A 23,330-nucleotide genomic window follows, 5' to 3' on the forward strand; every position below is an offset into this window, starting at 1 on the left:
TTTTTAATATTTCTGTGGTGCTCTCCCATGATTCAGACAAAGCTGTGATTATGTGTGCTGCCCTTCTTTGTACATGTTCAGTATCCCACGTTAGTCCTGTTTGGTATGGGTTGCACACACTTGGACAGTATTCTAAGATGGGACACACTGGTTTATTGTAAGCTGTACCCTTTGTAGACCATCTGTGTTTTCCCAGTATCTGACCAGTGAACCAAAGTTTGCCACCTGGTTTACCTTCAACTGAGCCTGTGTGATCATTTCATTTAATGAGCTTTAAAATTTAGTAAGACAATCTTGTTCACTTTAGATATTTACTATGGTTGGAAACAGGTTTCATTCCACAATTTAGACCATCTGCAGACTGTAGGCACCATGATGACTACTAGTTGTGGTGGACAGAGCAAGATCTGTAAAAACAATAATATTAACTGAGAAGTTGAGAGTAAGTCTCTGTCAAAATCTGATGTAAATGTCTTCTGTCCCAGTGTGGCAATTGTGGAAGTGATGAAGACATATGGCATTCATATGGGCCCTTAGGATATACAATGATTTTCAATCCTGTGATGATCAGAAAATGCCCACTTGTGCTGTCTTGTACAAAATGCTGTCCATAGCTGGTAACCATTGATACTGTGGTGTTTTTACAGCAAGTAAAGTGCTTATTCTTCCTTCGATGAGCATATGCAGCTACTGTTGTCCATTTTTGGAGTTTGGGTAATGACATGGGTTTGTGCATTGCCTGGCAGTGTCACTAAAGTGTCTGTGATACCAACAATAGTTGGAGATATCTCATTTAGAATTGCAGGGAGCACAAAGTGTTCTATCATCTGTATGTTTCTCCAGCTTGGCATTCATCCTTGCAAGTTCAGTGACCATTTCGCTGACAGATGGCTCTGTCTGTGTCACTAGCTGGTGCGGTGGAGCAAAGTCCTGTTCTGGACTGCCTGGCATGGAAAGTGCAGGAATGTGCAATTAAAATCCTCCCACCATAACCTCTCTAATCAACACACACAAATTGCCATCCTTACAAGCAACAGCAGTGACCTCTATTTTTCACATCAGATAATCAGTTGGAAGGTCCACAAAAGTGACATAATCATTCTAATATTTTCAGGCAGTCTATGTAGCTGAAAGACCTGCAGTGATTGTTCTGATGATACTTTATTGCCAGCCAATGAGCACAATGATCAAAGTGTTTGAGGAGGGGAACCACTGATACACATTTCACTTTCAATAATTGTATGTAGGTGCAACTCAGGTGGAAGCACAAAATGTTACAGAAAGGTATTTTTAAGAGCTAAATTAGACTGCTGTTTACTGCAATCTTGGACATAAAACCAGGCCAATGGGCAGGCTGACACAGACCCTTAGTCCGTGCAGATTGTGAGTTGGCAACACTATAGGTCGCAGCACTTCTTGGAGGAAGTCTTGTCTCCAATTCAAATTTGTAATGGCTGTGGCCGTTGTTTAGCGGTAAAGCACATGGTGTCTGAATGTGAAGCCTGGTGACTGAGATCACTTGCTGCTTAAAGTTTTATAGTGCTTTTTGTCTGAATGTTTGTCATGACTGAATGTTTATGTCATGAGTGAAATCATAATGCATTTACAATGTATTTCAAACTCTGACCAATGACAGTTTTGTGACAGATTGCTTTGCAAACTGTCTGCCTCCAAACACTATGTGCATCAGTGCTGTCTGGGATCCATTCATTAGCTACTGCCAGTGGTTGATGCAGTGGCACTGCACTGCCTTGCCCCTTGTGAAAGGCACCTGCTATTGCTCATCACTTTGGAGAGTGTAACATGCTTTACTGTTGTTGAGTGATGCTCCACAGAAAAGTCTATGACTCATTCCGCACTCAATACCAACACAGGAAGATGATCTGTTTTAATATGACAACATTTCTGTTACGCTAATATGCAAGACATGAGTATGGCACAAAATAATTTTTATAGTTTGTGATTTAATTAAAATACCTCACAAAATTGTTTAAAGATATTAGTGCTTTATATGTCGCTTTTTTTCCTTAGAGGCATTTCTTCATGCAATTATTTTGTCAGGAATTCATCTATTCTTGTCAAGCCACAGTGAGTAGTGGTGGTGCGCAGCATTTTATCGTCATTGTTTGATTCCTTACATTAAATGTATGTGATAAACTCTGCATATACTGTACAGCACATGATCTATAGCAATGCAGACACACTGAAGATTTTGAGGACCACAGGTGGACTCAATGGAGAACTTAACACTAATCAAAAGTGACGTTTAAGATATTCAGTTAGATTTAAACCAACAAATCTGCCAATATTCGAAGCCATGAAGAATGAAAAAAAGTTGCTAATGCCAGTGTCAGCATATGTCTCACAGCTACTACAAAAACTTAGCACAGAGGAACTATATTAATCTGGAAGCTCACTTTAAAACTATTCTCCTTGATATGTGGGTTTTATGTGATGAACAAAACTCTAACTAGCATCATTGACAGTTGATTAGCATCAGTGACATCAGTATACTGATGGAGCTTGATATTCCGAAAAGAGACATCTATGGCCATTAAAACAGTTTAGAGAGTCTAGAGTGTGAGAAGGCTTAATGTGTAAAGGTTTTCTTTCAGTTTTGTTAAAGGATATCTTCTAGAAATTTTTGACTCAGTGAAATAAAATGGAAAAAGAAGAACTTTGAGTGCTCTTGTACCCTTCACAATTTGAACTTACAACCCACACCACCCTGAGTATAACTCTCATACCACATAATCGGTCACTGCACCCAATAAAGCATCATCAAATATAAGAACAGTTGTGGCTCACATAAAGCATAGAATGTCTCACCTTACGAATTCAGCTATTGCTGTTTTGGTAGATTTACCCTTTCTGAATCCATGTTGTTCATAATTGAAAATATTGCATGTTTGTGTAAAATCTTATATTCTGTCTTTTATTATGGTTTCTATTGCTTTAGAGAGTACAGATGTAATAGTTATAGGTCTGTAATTTCCTGGGTCTTTTTTGCAGCCTCCTTTACATATAGGAATTACTTTACTCTTTTTCAGGCACACTGGAAATATTCCTTTTTCTATAGATAAGTTTATTAGGCATGCTAATGGCTTTACTACCTGCTGTAAACAGCATTTAATTAACGAAACTTCTTGGCAGATTAAAACTGTGTGCCCGACCGAGACTCGAAGCATTTAATTAGTTCAGTGGATCTAGACCCTCAGTGTTTTTTGTTTTTAGACTATGTATTATTTTTACAATTTCTGATTCATTAGTTGGAGTCAGGAATAAGCATTTTGTCTCATATGGAATGTTTATTGTGTTTATTTTGGAAGTATCATTTTCAGTTATTAATTTTCCACAACTTCAATATAATGTCTGTTTAAAGTATTGCTGACTTTTGTGCATCCCTGAGTTCCCTCTCATTTACCTCAAGTTTTATGTTATCAGTGTTTTACACACCCATGCCTTTCCTCTCTTCATTTATGAGAGACCATATGGTTTTAGTGATATTTGTTGAGGTTGCCATCTTGTTTTCATAATATGTCAATTTAGTTTCTTTTATCAATTTGGTGTATGTTTTTTTCTTTTCCCTATATGCATCCCTGTTTTCTTGGGTTGGTCTTAACCGCATTAGCACAAAATAGGGATACAAAAATTCTTGTGAGCACAGGAATAATGATAATAACAGTAATGATAGTAAACTAATAATGAATGGATTTTATTGTGTTACAGAAGCAGGTCGATGACTAAACATAAAAATCGATAAAAATTGGCTGATCTTTAGTTGGAATAAAACAGATATTTTCTTTGCATTTCATTATTAAACTCAGTCCAGGTTGTCTGCAGAGATAAAGGGAAAAAGTGAAGTGTTACACATCGGTAATCCAATGAGGTTTGAACCAGCAACTACCTTTGCCTGTGATTATGAAACTATGCTGGCACCACGGTGGTATTGTGACTCGGCTGCATTATATTCTCTGCCACTACTCTGGTGGTAGTTAATACAGACAAGTCACAACACAAAATAAAGAACCAGTAGCATCTTAACCGCCCCATGCAGCCGTCATTTTTCCCGAGGGCATGCAGCTTTAATGTATGGTTAAATGATGATGGCGTCCTCTTGGGTAAAATATTCAGGAGGCAAAATAGTCCCCCATTTGGATCTCCGGGCAGGGACTACTCAAAAGGACGTAGTTATCAAGAGAAAGAAAACTGGTGTTCTACGGATTGGAGCGTGGAATGTCAGATCCCTTAATCGGGCAGGTGGGTTAGAAAATTTAAAAAGGGAAATGGATAGGTTAAAGTTAGATATAGTGGGAATTAGCGAAGTTTGGTGGCAAGAGGAACAAGACTTATGGTCAGGTGAATACAGGGTTATAAACACAAAATCAAATAGGGGTAATGCAGGAGTAGGTTTAATAATGAATAAAAAAATAGGAGTGCGGGTAAGCTACTACAGACAGCATAGTGAACACATTATTGTGGCCAAGACAGACACGAAGCCCATGCCTACTAGAGTAGTAGAAGTTTATATGCCAACTAGCACTGCAGATGATGAAGAAATTGATGAAATGTATGATGAGATAAAAGAAATTATTCAGATAGTGAAGGGAGACGAAACTTTAATAGTCATGGGTGACTGGAATTCAAGAGCAGGAAAAGGGAGAGAAGGAAACATAGTAGGTGAATATGGATTGGGGGTAAGAAATGAAAGAGGAAGCCGTTTGGTAGAATTTTGCACAGAGCATAACTTAATCATAGCTAACACTTGGTTTAAGAATCATAAAAGATTGAATACATGGAAGAATCCTGGAGATACTAAAAGGTATCAGATTATATAATGGTAAGACAGAGATTTAGGAACCAGTTTTTAAATTGTAAGACATTTCCAGAGGCAGATGTGGACTCCGACCACAATCTATTGGTTATGAACTATAGATTAAAACTGAAGAAACCGCAAAAAAGGTGGGAAATTAAGGAGATGGGACCTGGATAAACTGACTAAACTAGAGGTTGTACAGCGTTTCAGGGAGAGCATAAGGGAACAATTGACAGGAATGGGGGAGAGAAATACAGTAGAAGAAGAATGGGTAGCTTTGAGGGATGAAATAGTGAAGGCAGCAGAGGATCAAGTAGGTAAAAAGACGAGGGCTAGTAGGTATCCTTGGGTAACAGAAGAAATATTGGATTTAATTGATGAAAGGAGAAATATAAAAACGCAGTAAATGAAGCGGGCAAAAAGGAATACAAATGTCTCAAAAATGAGATCGACAGGAAGTGCAAAATGGCTAACCAGGGATGGCTAGAGGACAAATGTGAGGATGTAGAGGCATATCTCACTACGGGTAAGATAGACACTGCCTACAGGAAAATTAAAGAGACCTTTGGAGAAAAGAGAACCACTTGTATGAATATCAAGAGCTCAGATGGAAACCCAGTTCTAAGCAAAGAAGGGAAAGCAGAAAGGTGGAAGGAGTATATAGAGAGTCTATACAAGGGCGATGTACTTGAGGACAATATTATGGAAATGGAAGAGGATGTAGATGAAGATGAAACGTGAGATATGATACTGTGTGAAGAGTTTGACAGAGCACTGAAAGACCTGAGTCTAAACAAGGCCTCGGGAGCAGACAACATTCCTTTGGAACTACTGACGGCCTTGGGAGAGCCAGTCCTGACAAAACTCTACTATCTGATGAGCAAGATGTACGAGACAGGCGAAATACCCTCGGACTTCAAGAAGAATATAATAATTCCAATCCCAAAGAAAGCAGGTGTTGACAGATGTGAAAATTACCGAACTATCAGTTTAATAAATCACAGCTGCAAAATACTAACGCGAATTCTTTACAGACGAATGGGAAAAAAATGGTACAAACCGACCTCGGGAAAGATCAGTTTGGATTCCGTAGAAATATTGGAACACATGAGGCAATAATGATCTTACGACTTATCTTAGAAGAAAGATTAAGGAAAGGGAAACCTACATTTCTAGCATTTGTAGACTTAAAGAAAGCTTTTGACAATGTTGACTGGAATACTCTCTTTCAAATTCTGAAGGTGGCAGGGGCAAAATACAGGGAGCAAAAGGCTATTTACAATTTGTACAGAAACCAGATGGCAGTTATAACAGTTTAGGGGCATGAAAGGGAAGCAGTGGTTGGGAAGGGCGTGAGACAGTGTTGTAGCCTGTCCCCGATGTTATTCAATCTGTATATTGAGCAAGCAGTAAAGGAAACAAAAGAAAAATTTGGAGTAGGTATTAAAATCCATGGAGAAGAAATAAAAACTTTGAGGTTCGCCGATGACATTGTAATTCTGTCAGAGACAGCAAAGGACTTGGAAGAGCAGTTGGATGGAATGGGCGGTGTCTTGAAAGGAGGATATAAGATGAAAATCAACATAAGTCGAATTTAGTCGGGTGATGCTGAGGGAATTAGATTAGAAATGAGACACTTAAAGTAGTAAAGGAGTTCTGCTATTTGGGGAGCAAAATAACTGATGATGGTCGAAGTAGAGAGGATATAAAATGTAGACTGGCAATGGCAAGGAAAGCGTTTCTGAAGAAGAGAAATTTGTTAACATCGAGTATAGATTTAAGTTTCAGGAATTCGTTTCTGAAAGTATTTGTATGGAGTGTAGCCATGTATGGAAGTGAAACATGGATGATAAATAGTTTAGACAAGAAGAGAATAGAAGCTTTCGAAATGTGGTGCTACAGAAGAATGCTGAAGATTAGATGGGTAGATCACATAACTAATGAGGAGGTACTGAATAGAATTGGGGAGAAGAGGAGTTTGTGGCATAACTTGTCAAGAAGAAGGGATCAGTTGGTAGGACATGTTCTGAGGCATCAAGGGATAACCAATTTAGTATTGGAGGGCAGCTTGGAGGGTAAAAATCGTAGAGGGAGACCAAGAGATGAATACACTAAGCAGATTCAGAAGGATGTAGGTTGCAGTAAGTACTGGGAGATGAAGAAGCTTGCACAGGATAGAGTAGCATGGAGAGCTGCATCAAACCAGTCTCAGGACTGAAGAGCACAACAACAAAATACTCTAATTCATATAGAGCCTACTCAGAAAAAAAAAAAAAAAAAAAGTTCTGGATTCTAGCAGACTTGAAAGTTTTCAGAGGCATATGAATTTTCCTTGAAACATACAAATCATTCCTGCCCCTTATGACATAAAACTCATGTTATCTGAAGCAGGCAAATATACATTTTTAGGATTCTTCTGCATTGTGCAGATTCCAATGCCAGCATGCATTTTAAACATTATCACAGGCAGCAGTTGTGTATGTCTCTACCAAATAGTCTATTTCCAGAAATGCATTGTTACCACACAGAGAGTTTTATCCTAGGGCTTGCTGTCATCAGGCCCTTCATCAGAAATCGTCCTTTATTTTTGAATCGCTGTACAGAGCAACTAGCAACTGAAAAAATTTATGCTCTACAGCAGTGAAAATCTTTCAGCATGCTTACATTTTGTTCTGATCATCACTGTAGTATCATGCCCACTCATGTAATATAGGGTGCCTAGGAAGCCGTTTTCTCAAATTGATAGATTACAGATTAGATTAGATTAGATTTACTTTCATTCCAATCAATCTGTAACTAAGGAGGTCCTCCAGGATTTTTTTTATTGAACACAATTTGAAAGAATCAAATTTCTAGTATTGATTCGATGAATTGAGCTGTTGGTTTGAAAAAGTGATATATTTTTAATGACAATTTTCATTAAGGAATAAATATATTGGGAATCAGTAGTTATTACCCCTAGTTCTCTGAACAGGCTTCTGCAGGATGTTCTTGGGTTCACACCACATATAACTCTTATTGCATGTTTTTGTGCCTGTAAAACTTTAGCTTGGCATGATGAATTGCCCCAGAAAATAATCCCATATGACATTATGGAATGGAAGTAAGCATATTTTCCAGTTTTTTTATTTTTATATCCCCTATGTCTGACACAATTCGCATTGCAAATAGAGATTTGTTAAGATGCTTCAGCAGTTCTGCAGTGTGCTCCTCCCAGTTGAATTTATTATCAAGCTGTAATCCCAAGAATTTAACACTGTCCAATTCTTCTACCTGCTTGTCATTGTACATTAGGCATATACTCGTGGGACACCCCCTTACTAGTTCTGAACTGCATGTAGTGTGTTTTTTCAAAGTTTAGTGACAGAGAATTGGCTAGGAACCAGCAAATAATTTCCACAAATATTTTATTAGCCAATCTTTCTAAGACTACACTTGATTTGCTATTTATTGCAATGTTTGTATCATTGGAAAACAAAACAAACTTAGCATCTGGTAATGTTACTGATGAAAGGTCATGGATATACACAAGAGAAAGTAAGGGCCCATAGATGGAAAATTGTGGGACCCCACATGTAATTAGTTCCCAGTTGGATGATGCCTGACAGCTTAATACATGTCTCTTTCATAATAACACTCTTTGTTTACTGCCAAGATATAACATTTGAACCATTTTGCAGCATTTCCTGTTACACCATACTATTCCAATTTACTTAAAAGGATATTGTGATTTACACAGTCAAATGACTTTGACAGATCACAAAATATACCAGTTGCCAGCAATTTTTGTCTTATGAATTAAGTATATTTTCACTATAAGTGCAGATAGCTTTCTCAATATGAGAACCCTTTAGAAATCCAAACTTCGACTTTGACAGTACGTTATTTGTGATAAGATGGCTGTAAAACCAATTGCACATTACCTTTTCTAAAATTTTGGGAATGCTGGAAAAAGTGAAATTGAACGGAAATTAGAGACTATTTCTTTATCTCCCTTCATAAACAGTGGCTTAACTTCAGTATATTTCAACCATTCATGAAATATTCCACTAATAAACAACTGGTAACACAGACAGCTTAATATGTTACGTAACTCAGAATCACATTCTTTAATTAACTTTGTTGATATTTCATCATACCCACTAGATGTTTTTCATTTCAAAGATTTTTTGATGGACATTACTTCTGCCGGGGTAGTGAGGGTCAAATTCATATTATGGAAGTTACTTCAAATGTCTGGTCTGAGGTATTCCATCTACAGAACCTGACAACCCCATCTTTTCAGTAACAGTTATAAAATGTTTGTTAAAAAGTTCTGCAACACTATACACATCTGTCACCAACGTATCATTTACTCTTAATGCTATTTGTCCCTCTTCATGTCTGGTTCTACTGGTCTCCTCCTTCACTATATCCCACATTGTATTTATTTTGTTATCTGATATGACAATTTTTCCTTGTAATATATTTGCTTTGATGTCAGTATTACAGTCTTTAATATTTTGCAGTATTTCTTGTAATGTGCTATGGCATCTACATCATAACTGTTTCGGATTAACAGATACACTTTTCTTTTTGTTTTACGAGATACCTCTATTCCTTGAGTAATCCATGGTTTCTTTGTAGACTTTGCTCTAACCTTGGTTAGTTTTGGGGAAAACAGTGTTCAAATAAGGTAAGCACTTTATTAGTAAAAGTGTTATATGTTTCATTCATCCCATGAGCACTGTAAACATCACTCCAGTGAATGTCTCTGAGGAGTGTCCTAAAATAATCAATTTTTGGCTTATTGATTACCCTCTTGAGCTCAGATTTAACAGATTTTATATCCTATTCAGTATTAACATTTACCAGAAGGAACTGCATGTCATGGTCTGAGAGGCCATTGACTATTTGTTTTGTAATATAGTTTTGTTCATTGGACTTTTCTATAAAGATATTATCAATGGCTGTTTGTGAGCAGTTGACATGCCTAGTGGGGAACTTTACAGTGGGAATTAAGTTGAATGATAGTGTTACTAACTCAAATCTATTCTTATTGGGAGAGTCTTTAAGGAAATCATCATTGAGGTCACCAGCAACCACTACTTCTTTGTTTTTGGTTGTTAAATGGGCCAGTACAGCTTCAAGGTGGTTTATGAACAGATTAAAGTTAACTGTAGGTGCTCTATGTACACTTAATATTATGAAGGATTTTTTGTGAAATTCTACTTATGTTGCACATGCTTCCATATGCTGTTCTAGACAAAATTTATGAATGTCTATGTTCTTAAATTTATGACAGTTCCTGATGAATTGGCAGCTCCTCCTTTCCCCATTTCTGCTCTACAAAAGTGATATGCTAACCTAAACCCTGTAACACTTAAAAGTTCTGTACCAGTGGTCACATGATGTTCAGAGAGGCAGATTATATGAGCTGGGTTTGAGGTCTCTAATTAATCTATGCAGATAATTAATTCATTAATTTTATTTCTCAGTCCTCAAATATTTTGATGCAATAAAGATAGCTGACATTTCACATTGACTGAGCTATTTTCCCAGCCAGTTTACCCTTCCCTTTCCTGTTGAGATGAAAACCATGCCTAGTATAATCCCACCTATTGAGAGAATCAGCAGGAACCACATCAATGTGTGACCCTGCAGGCGACAAGCAGCTGTTCCAATTCCAAATTCATTCTCTTGACAGAAGAGTTCAAATGAGGTCGGTCATGGTGCCCAAAAACAGATACAATCTCAACACTACTATGATTTGATGCTGATGCAATCTTTGCCAGGTCACACTTTATACTGTACCCAGGATCTCTGTCAGTACCATTACCTGGCCCACCCACTATAACCACAGTGTCTTTGGTGTGATCAGTCATACACTGAGGTGACAAAAGTCATGGGATAGTGATATGAACATATAAAACAACAATTCAAGCAAATAGTATTAATGGAGTTTATTACAATAAGTTAAATTGACAACACTTAACTCTGTGTATTTACAAAGATGTGTCGCAAGCAAATGGTTACATGCAAATAATCAATGTCCTTCGGTATATACAGTTTCAATGCAAGAAAAACAATTCAGTTCATAACTCACTGCTGTAGCATTTGTAAGACAGCTCGTCATCCACTACGCCCACTGCCAGGCTGAGCAGCACGTATATTCTCTTTGTGTGGATGCCATTCCTGTCTTTGTGTCATCCCAGTCAGCATACTATTGGCTGATGTCATCTCACAGCCCTCTCTCCTCTTCCATTCTTCATCGTTGTGCTGGCGCTTGTCGTTATGCCAGAACAGTCACTTTCTAAAATGTTAGCTTCTTTCGAAATAGTTTCAAATTTGCTGCAGCTGCTGTATCTTATTAATTCCATTTCTCCCTTACCTATCACTGTTGTGTTATTAAAAAAAAGGAGCCTGTGACTACTGAAGATAGTGTCACAGGTTACTCCAAAGTGTAAAATAACACACACAAGACATGAAAATCTGTCTGATGATGCAGACTTAATCCTTTTCACTAGTACTTGAACTGAGTTGCCAACTGTCATATCAAAAGTCAGATGTGAATCTTAAGAAACCCTCATCTCATCTGGGTCCTAGTGCCTCGTAGGAGATGCCAGGATCATCTGCTTTGCAACTACAATGCTACATTGCCAACAAGACATGTGAGTGCCCCTGAAAAGATATGCTGTAATTGTCAATGACACAAATCTGTATTTTGTTCAGCATCTTGGTACCAAACAAGACAGGAAATATTATGGAAGCATTGAACAAGCTTGTTAGGGACCATTATCTGTGGTAGACCTAGCGGTGAAAAAATGTAGGAGAGTGTACACCTGCACATTTCCCTAAGTCTTCTGGTTGTTTATTTTTATTTTATTTTTATTTTTTTTTCTGCTTCAGGAGTCATACATTACAATTTTTCTTGTGGATCCACAATTTGATTTATTATTCTGTGGTATTGCTATATTAGATATATAGACAACGAATCATACTTTGACAATTTACATGTACGACAAGTCATTACGTGCAATGGTTTATGTATAAGAAAATTATAAGATGCACCAGTATGGGTAGCAACTTCCAATTGGGTAACCATGAATGTCCTATATGCAGTTACATCGTGAGGTGGAAAACTTTTCAGACCACTATCACTGGAATGTAATGCAGAATCCACACACAAAAGTCCAACAGTAAACCATGATTGTCCTGAATGAACATAAACATAGTGAAGGCACCATCGGATCACCCACCACAAAAAACCATCTGTCAAAGAGAGTAACATTCCGTGTTACCATATTATAATGTCTCCACATTTTGGTGGTGCTCCTGACCTAGTTATATATTACACATTACCAGACATAATACAGACCATTTGAAGTCAACCGTCCAAAGCATCTTACTGTTTCTTGACATTTTGGACATGTTTGTTTTGCACTCAATTTTAAATCTGTTAAAATAAACTTTTACACAAAACCAAGCAGGATAAGTTTACAATTCATTTGTATTTTCTGACAGTGTAGTCTGCTGTAGTACCCAAGGATTTCTACTAGCCCTCGTCTTTTTACCTACTTGATCCTCTGCTGCCTTAACTACTTCATCCCTCAAAGCTACCCATTCTTCTTCTACTGTATTTCTCTCCCCCATTCTTGTCAATTGTTTCCTTATGCTCTCCCTAAAACTCTGTACAACCTCTGGTTTAGTCAGTTTATCCAGGTCCCATCTCCTTAAATTCCCAACTTTTTGCAGTTTCTTCAATTTTAATCTGCAGTTCATAACCAACAGATTGTGGTCAGAGTCCACATCTGCCCCTGGAAATGTCTTACAATTTATAACCTGGTACCTAAATCTCTGTCTTACCATAATATAATCTATCTGAAACCTGTCAGTATATCCAGGCTTCTTCCATGTATACAATCTTCTTATATGATTCTTGAACCAAGTGTTAGCTATGATTAGGTTATGCTCTGTGCAAAATTCTACAAGGCGGCTTCCTCTTTCATTTCTTCCCCCCAATCCATATTCACCTACTATGTTTCCTTCTCTCCCTTTTCCTACTGACGAATTCCAGTCACCCATGACTATTAAATTTTCGTCTCCCTTCACCATCTGAATAATTTCTTTTATCTCGTCATACATTTCTTCAATTTCTTCATCATCTGCAGAGCTAGTTGGCATATAAATTTCTACTACTGTAGTATGTTTGGGCTTCGTGTCTGTTTTGACCACAATAATGCATTCACTATGCTGTTTGTAGTAACTTACTCGCACTCCTATTTTTTTGTTCATTATTGAACCTACTCCTGCATTACCCCTATTTGATTTTGTGTTTATAACCCTGTATTCACCTGACCATAAGTCTTGTTCCTCTTGCCACCGAACTTCGCTAATTCCCACTATATCTAACTTTAACCTATCCATTTCCCTTTTTAAATTTTCTAACCTACCTACCCGATTAAGGGATCTGACATTCCACACTCCGATCCGTAGAACGCCAGTTTTCTTTCTCTTGATAACGACATCCTCTTGAGTAGTCCCCGCCCGGAGATCCGAATGGGGGACTATTTTACCTCCTGAATATTTTACCCAAGAGGTCGCCATCATCATTTAACCATTCAGTAAAGCTGCATGCCCTCCGGAAAAATTACGGCTGTAGCTTCCTCTTGCTTTCAGCCGTTCACAGTACTGGCACAGCAAGGCCATTTTGGTTAGTGTTACAAGGTCAAATCAGTCAATCATCCAGACTGTTGCCCCTGCAACTACTGAAAAGGCTGCTGCTCCTCTTCAGGAACCACACATTTGTTTGGCCTCTCAACAGATACCCCTCCGTTGTGGTTGCACCTACGGTAGGGCCATCTGTATCGCTGAGGCATGCAAGCCTCCGCACCAACAGAAAGGTCCATGGTTCATGGGGGGAGGCAGTGAATTAGAGTAACACAGATTAAATTTGTTTGTGCCATGTTAGTTCCCTGACACCAGTCTCATCTCATAATCTAATTCAAGGATTGTTGCTGGTTCAGATCTCTGACTGCTGATGTATATCGCGTGTTTTTTTTTTTCTTTTTTATTTGCAAATATAAAAAATGGAATTCATTAACAAAATGAGAAGGAAATCTTTACATTGCACTAACTGAACAATCAGTCTATTAATATTTTTAATTGACATCTTCTTCTGTATTGCAACAAAATTCGTTCATTATTGGTTAGATATTGTTACTATTATAATTGTCAGTCCTTGTTGCAAGAAATTTTGTATCGCAGTTTTGTATCACAATTTTGTGGCAAAGCACTTTACCAGTGAATCTGGAAGAATAGAATGTTGGATGTTTTGCCAACCAGACTACACACATTTAGCTTCATGTCTTGTGTTCAGGGCAATGGGAAGTTCAGGCAGAGCTCTTCAGCAATTTCTGCTGATTTCACACCATGATAATGGGTAAATTCATATGCAGTGTATTACTCAGAAATAGAATATCTAGTATGGATGGACTCTGTTAAGACAGCTACGAATTGGTGACCACTACCATGGTTTGCCCTTGACTCAGCTGTCCATTATAGAGAAACAACAAATGGAATATTGTGTTCAATAATTGTTGTTCTGCTATTTGAATGAGTTATGGCAGTGCATAAATGAGAGTTTTTTTTTATCATTTTCATTTACACACCTATGTAAAGTATTATTTAAATTCCAGATAACCAAGTGTGTGTTTCACTTGCGACATTCAATTTCAAACGCAGGTAGTATATCTGCCAGCCATCTCGATCCAGTACTGTGAGAGAAGGTATAGTGTCCTATTTTCCAAATACCAATCATCAGCATGCAAAAAATCATCCTGGAATTATTTGAAGGGACCATCTGTGACAGGATTTGGATTCTTTTCATCATCTATGGACTAAACAAGAGGGGAGGAGGGCACATTAAGAAAGCAGTGAGCAGATTATATTGTATACATTAGCCAGCTGAAAAAGTGTGAAGGCACAGAATTGAACTTTGTGCACATTTACAGATTAGTTTCCATGTCAATGATCATGTTTACCAGTTTATCCTCTTCTAAATTTCAGATGAATTGATTACTGTGTGGCATCAAATAATTAGTTAACTGTGTTTCTTCTTGCTTCCATCCTGCCAGCATACACAAGAGTGCACACACAGTCAATTTTGAGGTGTAGAGAGCTGGATTTCTTACTGTTTTGTGCCCTGTGAGACAAGACTGATTTCCAACATCTTTTCATTTGTTGCAAATTCTCAATGAAAATGTTTTATTCCTTCATATTTTGGGGAAACTGTATTCATGATGGAAAATTATATACCTTAATACTTTGCATGCCGTAACCTGCATGAGTGAAACTAATATCACTAGCTTTGATATCACTATGTTGATACTATGTAACACCACACTTACCATGTTGTAAAGGTTAGAAAATGAGTAAGCCTGGTTAAATGTAATTTATTGACTTAAATATGTATAGCTTAAATACTGATTTAGAAAGTATCAGGAGATAACGCAGCATAAATCCAACAAATCCTCTTGTCTGAGAGCCCATATACGAGAACACATCAAGCATTTTGGTACATAGCTGCTTCTGCCACAGCTAAGAATCGGCAACATAGCCTCAAATATTTTCTAACCTTGTGAGAGTGGATATACTTCCACATATATGTCCCTGAGTAGAACCGCTAAATTCACTTCATGTTCACCTTCCACCTCGATGACATGCTGTAAAATCTTTATGTAAAATGAGATAGTGAGAAGAGCAATTTCATTTTTGGGCTCCAGGTATTCTGTACTTTACATGAGTGACAACTGTTCTTATGTTTATTGGTGCATTATCAGAGTCAATGAGCAATCTTCTAATATGAGAGGGCTGCTGCTAGTAATGTTTCGTTAGGTCATTGGTTCTGTACACGTGTTACAAAGCAGCAGCAGTATGGATTGCAAGTTCTAATTGTAATGGATACCAAAATGCTAATAATCTTTTTTTTTCTATTGTACTTCATGGAGCTGAAAATTGCTAGAAGAAATTCTTTAACAAAATCTGGAGCAAACCTATATACATTAGGTCTTTTCATCTTCTTGACTCAGTAAGCTGTTTTAATGACCATGGATGTTTGACGAATATCAAGCTGCATCATTATACAAATGTCTCTGAAGAGATTTGAATCGACCATCAATGATACGAATTTGAGATTTGCTTGTCACATAGGACACACATCATGGGACTAGCTATGAAGTGAACATATTCATTAATATACTTCATCTGTCCTAAATTTCTGTAACAGCAGTTAGACACCCTCAGTAGACATTGGTGTTAGCAACTTCCTTCCCCTCAGGGTAACTTTGAATATGGACAGTTTTGTTTGTTTAAATCTAATTGAATACCTCAAAAATCACTTTCTATTGCTGTTAAACACTCCATGAATTCAAATGTGGTCCTCAAAATGTGCAGTGTGCCTTCTTGTTCAAAATGTGCAATGTGCCTCCTTGCTGTAGATCATGCACTGCAAAATATTCACACAGTTTATCACATACATCTACCATACAGAGTCGAATGACAACACTAAAACATATCACACCATGGTTATTTACTATGGCCTGATGGAAACACATGAATTCCTGACAAAATAATTGCATGAAGAACCGCTGCTACAAGGAAAAGAAGTGAGATATAAAGCATTAATAACAACATTAAACAATGTGGTAAGTTATTTTTATTGGATCACAAACTATGGAAATAGTTGTGGGTCACATTAGTATAATAGCAAACTCATTATTTTAAGAAAGGTAGAATGCCTCTGTTGCTGTTGAGCATATTTTTGTTGAAGCATCACTCAACAACATTAAAGCATTTTATACCACCCAAAGCAATTAGCAGTAGCAGGGCCTTCAACAAACAGCAAGTGAGCACAGCATTGCTGCGGCAGCCGATGCCTGGAGCTAGTAAATGTGCTCCAGATACTGTGGTATGTGTGGTGTTCAGAGGCAGACATTCCGCCAATCAATTGGTTACTGTTACTGGCTAAAACTGTTATTACCGGTGTGTCAGAAAATGAAATAAATTGTAGCTCTGCTATCATTTCGCTCATGAGTTTAACACTCAGATGAAAGGCACTACAAAACTGTAGCTGAAAATGGGCGTTGGTCGCAAGACCTCACATCCAGATGTCACGTGTTTTACTGCAAGACCATGACCCAGATGGAAGAAACTGGCTCAAATTAAATGCAAGACTTCCTCCAGGAAGTGCCACACCATACAGTGTTGCTAGATCATGCAGATGGCTGGAATTAGAATATTTATCAGTGTGGCCAGGTTATTTGTTCCTACTCACGATTGGTGCGGATTCTGGCTCTGTGATGGCCAGTCACCAGACATGTTTTATATCAAAGTGCATACATCATCAGTTTGTTCTATTGCACTTAGGTCTAGTTGTAACACAACCATTGAAACTGATCCATGTTGGCACCGATCGCATGTAGCCAAAAAATGGCATCTACTTGTGTGAGCCATACCTTTTGTTTTGTGGGCCAGAAAGAAGGAATATCCGTGCTATTGTTTCTGTTCCAATAGCTTGCATTGTTGTTTTTGTTTTTCACTGTAGGTGTCAGTGGCATGAAGCTAGTGGCCCAAGGCAAAATGGCTGTTCTTACTTCATCGTTGCACTGTTACTCTGGCCCACTGTTCTCTGCACACAACATCTATTCATGAAGTATTCAGTATGGAGTTACCACTATGGGAATATACAAGCCCCAATTCCATTATGCATACACAGCAGATATTTAACTAACACTTTATTTGTATTAATTATGCTCAATAAGTGAAAACACTGCAAACACAAGTTAGTAACATACACCATTACCAAACCCAAGACAAAAGAGAAAATTTTATATCATTTTGATATCAAAGATAAGTCACTGCTTGATGCTTGCACTTAAACTTGAGTCAACTCAGTTTCTTTTGAGGTCAGCAGAGTGTTAATCCAAACACTCTTCTCTGACAGTATCAGTTGCACAGTCAAAATAACATGCAGCAAGAGAAAGTAGTTCTGTGATTGCAGTATCCATTGTATCAACTTCCAAAATCAAAAATGATTTGCTATTATTGATAGCATTAATAAAATCATTTCTTAGATTTCAGAGAATGGGTTTTACGAGAAATATAGGTGGCATATTTATGGGTACTTTCAAAATGTTTTTTCACGTGACTGCATTCTAACGTGCAACAGATCATTAGCAACAACATTTAAATTTATATTTTTCCTCTTAATGACAATTCAAGTGCTGCACAAAACAATATGCAAGAAAATAATGGGTTTCAACCTAGTGTGATTAGTTTATACTAATTTTTCAAGACTCTTATTGATGAATTGTTCTGTCTAACCAACCATGGACATAATGACAGCCAGTCCAAACAAGGGTTTAGACATGTCATTCCCAAAATTATACTTTTTGTCAGGTTACCATGGATTCAATAGGATCTTATAGTTTAGGGAATTATCAATCTCCTTTTTCCTTCTAAGGAATCTCCAGTATCGATATCACTGATCAGGAGACTAATATCATTTCATCAAAGCATTGAAGCCAGCAGAGGTACCAGATAGGTCTATATTTTCTTTATCAGTAAAATTACTGGAATTTTTAAGAGAGATATTTGAATTTCAAACATTTGTTCCTTGTGATAATTCATGACAGAGAGTATATCATTTGATTCTCTCTCTTTCATTCATTTATCAAACAATGAAAAATTCAGGATGGAATGAAATAATATTATGAAAAGGATAGCTGCCACTCACCATATAGCAGAAATTCTGAGTCACACATAGGTACAACAAAAAAGTAGTCTGGCTTCTGCTGCCAGAGACTGCAGTCATGTGTCTGAGTGAGTTGCATTTGCATGAGAGTGTGTGTGTGTGTGTGTGTGTGTGTGTGTGTGTGTGTGTGTGTGTGTGTGTGTGTGTGTGTGTCGGTTGTTTTTTTTTTTTCTGCAGCTCAGCTTCTCTGCTATATGGTGAGTAGCAACTATCCTTTTCATAATATTGTTTCATTCGTTTCTGATGTACAAAAAACTTACAAATACCAGAGGAGATGCTGTGTCACAGACAGGCAATGTACACACCCAGGCGCGCGTGCGCGCGCGTGCGCATACATGCGTGCACATGCACACGCACACGCACACGCACACGCACACGCACTTGTGTTTTGTCTTGCTGGCCAAAAGCTAACTTTCCAACAGGCTTTTTGTTGTCCTCTCTGCTATATGGTAAGCAGCAAATATTCTTTTCATAATATTGTTACATTCCATCCTGGATTTTCCATTGTTTGATTTTATAAATACTAGTTTTTTTCACTCGATTCATTATGATTTTATACCTCACAATGCACAAAATTCTAAGTAAACCACATTCAGGCATCACTGTTCACTTACAACTCATTGTTGACTATGGAAAAATTGAGAAAAAACTTAATTTGCTACTAACAACTCTTGTGCCATACCAGTTAGAAGGGTTTCATGGAAGCACATTATAGATACAATCATGCCCAAATGTCATCCTTGTTTGCAGTAATTATTACAGAATTACTTAAATGAAGGCTGTTGTAGAAAAATTACTCAATGAGTGCCTAGTGACAAGGAGTCACATAGTTCAAATGAAAGAACTCCTCTTCAGCAAATGGAAAGAAATAAACACAATACACTACTCTAAATTAATGCCTGACAGTCATTAACCAATATTTAAACTTTGATGGAGTAAACTTTTGTAATGTGTGTTTTGTCTTACAACTGTTTTGTTATATCAATAGTCATTTGAGGTTCATAAGATGTGCACATCTAGGAATGTGGGAACAGAGGGAGAGGGCGGGGGGGGGGGGGGGGTGACTTTTTCGTTCCCTAGGAAGGCAACATTTCTGAGATGGAACTCTCACCCTGCATGTGCTTCTTAATGAGACTGCATACAATATAGCAGTTTTGTCGCTCACGAGGAGAACACAGCAAATGCCACAACTTGATTTCCCAGAACATTTGCTCAGTGGAAGAGGCGTAAAAATAAGTGAATGCATGTCTCTGCTTATCTGTAGATATTTGATCATTTCTGGGAAAATGATAGTCAAAGTTTTCAAGGTACGTTATGTGTATTTTACCAAGTAAACAATTTCACTGAAGCAGTGATGCAATGGCTACTTTCATGGGTTCACACTTTTGTGCCCCAGGTTTGAAACTTGATTATTATTTTTATTTTTATTTTTCGTTTATCTACCCATGTTCATAGAAGAGTACTACATGAATATTTCCAGTGTATACTGAAATAACATTGTCCTTGTTTGTCTACTAATTGTATGTCTAGTAAATGAATTAAAAAATAAATAAATAAAAAATAAAATAAAAAGAAAGAAAATATTCCTTGCAATTGTTTCCAATGATATATGTAAAGTATATGTTGCTTCACAATCAACTGCAAGCACCAGTTTTTGGAACAGTGATCTGTTATGTGTGATTTGCTGTGAAATTATTGCCAATGCTTGAAATCTGCAGCAATGTTAATGACTTTTCTTTCCAGAGTGAGATTCATACAAAGAAATGTTGCTTTGGGAAACCTGTCATCATGCGATGCTCATGGAGTTTGGAATTTCTATGCTTCAAATGTTTCCATGATTGGTATCACCCAAGGGAATGCACTAAACCTTCCTGAAGAATAAACATAAGAATAAAGTATAAGGATCAAGAATTGAGATAAGAATGAAATATAAATGAGAATTTAAAAAGATTGTAACCTCAGAAAATAGCACACACACGTAGATTATATAATAAGAAAATACCATACACACATAGATTATATAATAAATGTGTGACACTTATTGTGAAACCCAGTTGTAATTGTACAATTAGTTTAATGCCCTTGTATTCCCCAACTTGATAAGAAATATGCATTTATAGTAAATGAAAAATAAATAAATAAAAACAATAATTGGGCTTTAAACACAGGATACAAAAGTGTGAGGCTGGGATGCTAACCACTATGCTACAAGTTGGGCTGAGTTTATCATGCACTAAAAGGCATATAAACTATGTTGAAAACTTTGACTGTCTTTTTCTCAGAAATGATCAAGTATCTATGGATAAGCCGGGCTACATGTGTGCTTATTTTGGCTCTTATTCCACTGAACAAAGTTTCTGGGAAATCAGGTTATAGCACTTGCTGTGTTATCCCCATCAGTTGATCAACCATTTCATTTCCTTTTATTACAGTGTGTCTGTAATGCCAGAGTTTGTTGACATGTAATCTTTGTTTCTTTATGAGCTATGCATTGTTCACAAGCACTAAAATCCATACATTGCTGTAGCAAAGTAAATTTAATTGTAAATTTTTTTGTACCATACTGCATTTCATTTTTTACTGGTTTGCATTTAATGTTCATTTATGACAAAACAGTTCATTCTTTTAATGTTGAAAAGAATGAACAACACACATGCCTCTAGGAAAAATGCAACAATGCTGCTCAAGAATGTATTTGTACATGCTGAAAATAAACAGATAGTTCATCTGATTATTGGCTTGTTGCATCACTTACTGATAACATGGTGTGTTTTTCTTCTTTTTTCCACTTTTCTTCCCCTCTGGAACTTGTATCTTAACAAATAGGTTACACAAAAATGAGTGAGTGAAATCATCTAATACTATCATGTAGTATCTGTACCTGTTAACACTAGAATGGCAGAATGGATCAAAGTGACCCATGTCATACATTTTCCTTAAATCATATTTATTTTTTTATTTCACTCATGAAATCACATGAATTTTCTCAATTTTTCATCTCTTTATGATGATATATTTGAATTTACAAAATTATTATATTTTCTTGGACATATCGTCAAGATATGTAGCATTTCAGACAGGTGTCAATTTGACACTGCTATAATAAATGTGAATAATCCAGCAATAAAGTGGCACCAATCAGCAATTATGTCAAGTTGTTTCTGCTCATTGTTGCATCTTGGCAAATGCACATTCCAATCTGCCATAGTTTATATTGTGTCATTCATCTAATACTCTTTGCCCATGAAAGATGTTATCGAACATGTCTCATCAGTGTGGACTTACAGATGAAGAAACATTATGTCTCTTATGGAATTCTGATGCCGATTTGGAAACTGACTTCACTGATGAAGATGATGACTTTGTACCAGAGACAAATGAAGACAAAGAAGACAACATTGCGAATGGGGAATGTTATTAGAAGAGGCTTCAAATGCTGATCTACACAAATTCTCATCTCATCCATGACAGCAGGCCAAGTTGAACGCCTCTACATATATGTGGTCACTAGGGATGGAGATCATTTGGACATTATCAATTTTTCAGTCTTCTGGAAGGAGGTCACCTGTGAATGTGCTAGAGAAAGGAGAACCAACTAATTATGCGTGCCAATGAGTAGATGATTCTGTTGTCAGAGCTCCTTGTCTTTTTTTTTGATGAAACAGTGCTATACCTCAAGAACATGTACACAGAATCAAATGCTTGAAAATACTAAAAAACTATTATTGGGTTGTGTCATTTGAGGAACTGGAAAAACTGATAGCCGTCACATAAGCTCAGGTTGCCATTTGTCCAAACGATATGTCTACAGAACTTTCATCAGATTCATTATGCCAAAGAACAGATTTCAGGAGCTTCTCAAATTTCTCTGTTTTATCTGAAATCTGGTGAAAGTTCATGGAAAGCCATATTTGTTCTAACTACCCTGAAGAAAATATAACTGTAATCAAAACAAGATGCAGGTTCATTCAGTTTATGCCAAACAAACTCAGCAACTATCGTATCTGATTCTGGACTGCTGCTAATGTATGACAAAGTATATATTTAATGCTTTATCATATTTTGGGAAAAGAGGACACACACACACACACACACACACACACACAGAGAGAGAGAGAGAGAGAGAGAGAGAGAGAGAGAGAGAGAGAGAGAGAGAGAAGGAACCACTCAGAGAGCAAGAGAGCATATCGTTCTGCATGTCTTGGAGCCATTTCTGAATCAAGAACTAAACATGACAACAGTAAACTTCTTCATGTCTCTTCAGCTTGCTAATAATCTCAAAGAAATAAAAAGTTCATTAAAAACAAAATGTTGAAATACATACCACCATTTTCCTGTGCCAGACTGGCAACAGACTGCACCATGACTATATATCAAGGAAAAAAGGATGAAAATGTAATTCCTCTGAGTGCACTGGATGCTTAAGTAGCAGTCAGCATAGAAGGAAAGAAGAAACATAAAACCATAACATCCTACAATGCAGTGAAGTATCGATATATCTGGTGGATCAAAGGATTGATAAATAAACTTCAAAGGTTGCATTTAAGAAATGGCTGATACATGTCTTCTACTATATCTTAGACATAGTGGCAATAAATACATGGGTCACCTACAATAAAGTAAGTAACAGAATTCCAGAAAGGAAGAAGTTCACACTTCAGCTGTCAAAAGAATCCAGAGACCAAAATAACAGGAAGGAGAACAAACAAAAGAACAGGATAT

General features: G+C 37.1%; 1 protein-coding gene across 2 annotated transcripts in view; it reads left to right on the top strand.

The window, feature by feature from the left end:
• Nucleotides 1-23,330, top strand: part of LOC126259798 (chymotrypsin-2-like) — a 205,368-nt gene that overhangs the window by 97,357 nt on the left and 84,681 nt on the right. The gene's annotated exons all lie outside the window — the stretch shown is intronic.

This window comes from Schistocerca nitens, chromosome 5, assembly GCF_023898315.1.
Source record: "Schistocerca nitens isolate TAMUIC-IGC-003100 chromosome 5, iqSchNite1.1, whole genome shotgun sequence".
Lineage (NCBI taxonomy): Eukaryota > Metazoa > Arthropoda > Insecta > Orthoptera > Acrididae > Schistocerca > Schistocerca nitens.